Below are 6,816 nucleotides of genomic sequence, written 5' to 3' on the forward strand. Positions count from 1 at the left end.
AAAATGAGAGCGATGTGTTAGTTAAGCTACTGTACCGCTGCCGCGTAAATGCTAAAGTTGTTTTTTTTTTCATCAGACAGTAAAGAAACTCAGTGGGAACAGTGTTGTTGTTCTCCTTTTTTTTTGCCAGTGCATCAAAGTCTGGAGTTAGTTTAGTTGTGGCGATTCTCAGAATCGATCTGAGGTGTTGGTCAGTTAACCGGATCTGTGACGGGATTTGTTGATGTTCATGACGCTGAAAGTTGCTCACACACGTAGGTGGAGCCAAACAATACCAGCATCTTCTATGCCATCCTCCGGAGGTTTGGAAACGTGGCTTCGAAGCATAAAAGTTATTCAGTTTAAGAGATCTGAACTTCTCTTTTGAGACGGAGTCAGACTGGAGATCGATCAGCTCCAATTGCACCTCATGCGGTGCTGTTTCGGGGTCTTGTGACAGGGGACAGGACACAAGAGATCTGCTGTCTCTGCATTCTTTCAAAAATTTCCCTTCGGAGAAAGGCTTGCTAGCCTTTGCTAACTTGAATGCCAGCAGAAAACTTGCCTTGGTACTTGACTCTTGAATCGCAGATTGTTGCAGAGTCTGTAAATTAGCTGCCAACCTCTAGCCGCCCGTTCTTGTGTTGACAGCTTGCTAGCGTAGTTAGCATGCTTTGCGGCCAAGTGACGGCTGATATTGTACTCTTTGAAAACTGCAACCGTTTCTTGGCATATCAGACATACAGCCGTTGATCGGACATCAGTAAAAAAAATATTTTGTTGTCCACTCCTTTTTAAACACTCGGCACTCAGCCTCCACTTTTCTTTTCTTTGGTCGCTCATTTTTACCGAAGGGGGGAAACGGCAGCTGGAAAGTTACTCTCCAACAAAGATCAATGACTAGTGCGCCATCTATCGGGGAACAATAGATGGCGCAAGTTTGGCGGGCCGGATTAAAAAGACTAACGGGCCGTATATGGCCCGGGGGCCGTAGTTTGCCCATGTCTGTTCTAGACTCTCAGGTTCTGGTTCTGCTCTGCATCCAGAACCAGAACCAAGAGAGGAGAAGCAGCTTTCAGCATCTATGCACCACAAATCTGGAACAAACTTCCAGAAAACTGTAAAACAGCAGAAACCCTGACTTCCTTTAAATCTCAGGTAAAAACCAGCTGATTAGAGTTTGATTAGAAATGTAATATGGAACAATGTATTGTTGATTCTATGACTTTGTGTTTTTGTGTTTATGATGTAAAGCACTTTGAAATGCCTTGCTGCTGACATTTGCTATACAAATAACATTTGATTGATTTTGATTGATTGATCATCTAATTCTACACCATCTAGTTCTGTATCATCTAGTTCTGTATCATCTAGTTCTGTATCATCTAGTTCTATATCATCTAGTTCTACTGTTTAGTTTAAAATTCACTGAACCTTTTAGCACCACACCAAATTTCTGCTGTTGTTGACCTGTCGGATCTCCTGGTTCTGGTTCTGGTTCTGGTTCTGGTTCTGCTTGGCATCAGAACCAAACATGGAGGATCAACATTCAGCTTCTTTGAACCACAGATGTGGAACAAACTTCCAGAAAACTGAAAAGGAGCAGAAAGCCTGATTTCCTTTAGCTCAGAGCTAACAGAGGACCATGAGTGGAACCTGGTTAACTGTGTTTCGGTTTTCCTGTCCTTTATTGTGAAGGTCTGACGTGCGTTTCCTGTTTACGTCATGCTGTTTCTGAATCGACTGAATAACCGAAGTGAATGTTGACGTGAAGTCGGACGCTCCGGGGAAACTGGCAGCGTCTGTGAAGCTTCAGGCTGGAGATCTTGTCTGCAGCGTTTCCTCTCAGATCCACTCAGATCCACTCAGATCCACTCAGCTCTCTCTTATTTACCGCCACTGTGAGCGTTTCTCAGCAGGGCTCCTTGTTGAGCCTGTTCTAGTGGCTGCAGGGTACAATTGCCAGGGCTGATTACTCCATGCTTTGTTAGTCGTCATGATTGTAACCATTATCACCTTCCTCATCAGTGGAACTGTGGAACGGATAGTAATTGTAATTGCCTCTTAGTGGCTGAGTGTGAGCTTCCTCTGGTCCTGCATGGCTCTGTGTTGTCTCAGATAATACGTAATTAGCTGGATAATCTCTGGTCTTCAGAGCTGGTTGTGGAAACGGGAACTTCTCTGTCGCTCAAATAAAACCCAGAGGAGCCGAAGCTCAGAGCCGCAGCCGCCATGTTCACCCAGCAGTCAGCAAACACGTTTCAAATCTAACGTCTACATCACTCCCTTTTATTCTCAATTTTTATTAAAAGTCTGCAAAATAAAATGTCAGACCTCCCAGGAGGATCGTAACGTTTTAGTGGAGTAGCAACCCGGCTGCATCCTGGATGCATATGGCAGACAGACGTGAGCTCAGATTTTACATTAAACTTCCAAGTATTGTTTTACAAACTACATTCACAAATTATCACATTTTTCCCTTTACTGTGGAAATGTGCCGCAGTCTGAAGGAGGCGGCTGCAGCTGCTGGTACGAGTGAATCAAACATCTTCTGTGGCTGCAGATTGCATGACAGCATGTTCAGGGATAATAGGCTTGTAGAACTCAAGAGCCTGCGTCTGCCTGCGTCTGCCTGCGTCTGCCTGGGTCTGCCTGGGTCTGCCTGCGTCTGCCTGCGTCTGCCTGCGTCTGCCTGCGTCTGCCTGCGTCTGCCTGCGTCTGCCTGGGTCTGCCTGGGTCTGCCTGCGTCTGCCTGCATCTGCCTGCGTCTGCCTGCGTCTGCCTGGGTCTGCCTGCGTCTGCCTGGGTCTGCCTGCGTCTGCCTGGGTCTGCCTGCGTCTGCCTGGGTCTGCCTGCGTCTGCCTGCGTCTACCTGCGTCTGCCTGGGTCTGCCTGCGTCTGCCTGGGTCTGCCTGCGTCTGCCTGGGTCTGCCTGCGTCTGCCTGGGTCTGCCTGCGTCTGCCTGGGTCTGCCTGCGTCTGCCTGGGTCTGCCTGGGTCTGCCTGGGTCTGCCTGCGTCTGCCTGGGTCTGCCTGGGTCTGCCTGGTCTGCCTGGGTCTGCCTGCGTCTGCCTGGGTCTGCCTGGGTCTGCCTGGGTCTGCCTGCGTCTGCCTGGGTCTGCCTGGGTCTGCCTGGGTCTGCCTGCGTCTGCCTGGATCTGCCTGCGTCTGCCTGGGTCTGCCTGGATCTGCCTGCGTCTGCCTGGGTCTGCCTGCGTCTGCCTGGGTCTGCCTGGGTCTGCCTGGGTCTGCCTGCGTCTGCCTGGGTCTGCCTGCGTCTGCCTGGGTCTGCCTGCGTCTGCCTGGGTCTGCCTGCGTCTGCCTGGGTCTGCCTGCGTCTGCCTGCGTCTGCCTGGGTCTGCCTGCGTCTGCCTGGGTCTGCCTGGGTCTGCCTGGGTCTGCCTGGGTCTGCCTGGGTCTGCCTGCGTCTGCCTGGGTCTGCCTGGGTCTGCCTGGGTCTGCCTGCGTCTGCCTGGGTCTGCCTGCGTCTGCCTGGGTCTGCCTGGGTCTGCCTGGGTCTGCCTGGGTCTGCCTGGGTCTGCCTGCGTCTGCCTGGGTCTGCCTGGGTCTGCCTGGGTCTGCCTGCGTCTGCCTGGGTCTGCCTGCGTCTGCCTGGGTCTGCCTGGGTCTGCCTGGGTCTGCCTGGTCTGCCTGCGTCTGCCTGGGTCTGCCTGCGTCTGCCTGGGTCTGCCTGCGTCTGCCTGCGTCTGCCTGGGTCTGCCTGCGTCTGCCTGGGTCTGCCTGGGTCTGCCTGCGTCTGCCTGGGTCTGCCTGCGTCTGCCTGCGTCTGCCTGGGTCTGCCTGCGTCTGCCTGGGTCTGCCTGGGTCTGCCTGCGTCTGCCTGGGTCTGCCTGCGTCTGCCTGGGTCTGCCTGCGTCTACCTGCGTCTGCCTGGGTCTAACTACTAACTAACTATGCAGTTAATTAAATATTAAGACTGAAACTAATGTTTGGAAATTAATCCCCGTTTTTCCCTATCCAAATGATCACTGTTAGTTTTTAAGTTTCTGGCTTTGGATATTCTGTTTGTCAGGAAGCGGCTGATTCCCCGCCAGCAGCAGCTGACTTTCTCTGGATGTTGCTTCGCCGCTGCAGCCTGACGGTCCGGAGGCAGAGTGTGGCTCGTCTCCAGCTTCAGTCCTGCGACCGCAGCGCAGCGTTAGCGGCACTGAAGGAACATAGCGAGGTCTGTAATTAGCTGGTGGTTGGAGGTCAGCACTGCTGTCAGGTTAATGTGTTTTACTGCCACTGCAGGAGGGAGGGGCCCACTCTCACCTCACCACCAATTAACTTCACTTCCCTTATTAAAAGTGACAATCATTTACCATGAATTCAACAAATAAGCTCTCCTTGGCTGAGAGTGTACGCCGCCTCAGCATCACAATCATTTATCTTCTCCGGTTGGCTGGGATTAAATCCAGTAATCAGATGTTTTAGTGGACGGTCGACAGCAGAGAGGAGTTGCTCTTCTTTATGTCGGAGCAACATTAGAAAACTCTCGAGCCTTTACTCGACCTGGTGAAGGCTCTTCAGATGGCGGCCATGTTGGCAGGATCTGACCTCATGGGCTGATTTGGAGCAAACAGGGTATGAATCCCGCTGCCTGTCGCAGAGTGAGCTTCCCGTCTGCAGCGGTTCTGATGATCAGAAACATCTGTCTGGACCTGACCACATTTCTGATGTTTGAACTTAAAACTGCAGCTCCACGTTCTGAACATCATTAAATATCTTTATTACCTCTAATATCAGTAAAACACTGCAGAGAGAAAGTAAATAAATGATTTCAATCCAATCATTTCAGAATTTCTGCGTGAAATTGGCCACCCTAACCCTCCCAACCCCACTGGGGACAAGGGTGGGGAAATGGATGGACAGATTTAATGGTCATTAAAAATGATCAAAATGAACAGAAATAAACTATCAAGAATATTTAGGAGTTGATTTTTCTAGAAACTTTATATTAGAACCCAATTTAATAGATGATAACTGTCCATCTGAAATAATCTTCTGTCACAGTAAAACTCTGGTATTTTTCCATAAAACATCGAGTAGAAACTCTGCAGTTCATGAAGTTATTAAATTAAATGACCAAGCAGCAGCGGCTGACCTGTAACCCCACCTGATGAACTCGGCTCCTTCCAGCTTCTGGAAATGATTCCAGAAAATCAGCCGATATGTGTTTTTTATTGGGTGTATGTAAACTTGTGGTTTCTGTGTGAAAGTGGGCGGAGCTTTCATTCAAAACCCTTCCAGTTTCAGTCGGTGGGAAAACGTCTGCAGCCAGAGGACAGCTGCATTAGATGCATCATCTGCCAGATCCATAAATATGAAAAACACACAGATGTGGTGTTGTGATTTAATTAGGATTTAAAGCGCTCCGCCCGCGCTCCGCCCGCGCTCCGCCCGCGGCCCGCCCGCGCTCCGCCCGCGGCCCGCAAAACAAGCAAATGGGTCACTCACCTGCTCGGTGCCAGACATCAATCTGAGAACTCATTTTTTTCACGGCTGCTGGTGAAAATGGACAGTTCAACAGAAAAAGTCATTCCAACACAACAAAACGTCTTCTGTGAATTCACTGCTTATCTTTGAGAGGCTTTTCAGGCCTGAACCTCCAGCGGCGCGGTGCCTTCACTGTCATCGCTACAAGTCCTTCTAACAGCTCAAATAAAAACGTCGCTCTCTCTCCTGCCCTCCAGGTTATTTTGGGTCGAACTTCTCTCTGTCGCCACACATTCATTCCCTGCTGTTGGTCTCAGAAATCCGTGTCCACCAATATTTCCTGGTGAAGCCAGAAACGTTTTATTGAGCACCAACGGGAGGCAGAAGGTCTGATGAGAGGCTGGAGCTGTGAAACACGGTGGCAGCAGCGTCATGCTGGGGGTTACTTTCTGAAGGTTTTGGTTGCATTAACTGAAATGTGTCAGGTACTGAATTACAGTTGGAAGCCATCCAGTTTTTTTTTTTTGTTGACTTTTTTGTCCATAAATGAAATCAATTTTTTGTTGATAATGTGTTGATAAGTTATTTATGTTTCATGCATGAACATGATGTTTCATGGCAGGCCGACCGGCTCTGATCTGAGTTCAGGTTCAGAGATTTCTATGAAAATACAAGTGGATCAATGGGATGACACGGCTGACCGTACAACCAGACGGAGGTTTAAAGAAGAAGCAAAAACAAAGGAGACGGACAAGCAGCTGATGATGTCATCATGTTATTGTGGAATATTGTCTCTGCTGTCTGAGCTGTTAGCATGTATTAAGAATTAAAAAGAGAAATAACTTGATTTAGCTCGTTAATTCATTCCTCTTTGTCTCGAATTCTTGTATTTCTTATATGTGCAGGGAGAAAGAGCAATCATACAACGTCAGACTTCAGATATCCAGAGTTTTATCCAGAGAAAATCAATGCAAGAAGAATGTTACAATAAGCATCTCACCTAGATCATCAAAAGTCCAAGACATGACAAAACAGAAACAATTAACTGAGTAAAAAGGGAAATAAAAACACAAACAAAAGATGCATCTTTTGGGAAACTCTCACTCAGCACAAAGAGATTTGAACTCCTGCTGTGAAACAAACCATTTTATAATAATGTGTATTCTCCTCATTTAAATATATGCATTAGGAGGTGTGTGTTTTCCTTTGTGGGCCTTCCCATTGATTTTATTACCTCCTGATATATGGATCGTCCAACTGGGTCTCTGCCGTACCAGGCGTCTCCTGCAACTCTCCCTGAGCTAAATTTACTTCCTCTGTCTGTTTTAGTTTTCTGACTCAAATGATTCCACAAGAAAGTAGTTTGTATTTTTAACCAAGCTTGCACAAAATGTAATGC

This window comes from Poeciliopsis prolifica, unplaced genomic scaffold (assembly GCF_027474105.1).
Source record: "Poeciliopsis prolifica strain line A6 unplaced genomic scaffold, Auburn_PproV2 SCAFFOLD001, whole genome shotgun sequence".
Taxonomy (NCBI): Eukaryota; Metazoa; Chordata; class Actinopteri; order Cyprinodontiformes; family Poeciliidae; genus Poeciliopsis; species Poeciliopsis prolifica.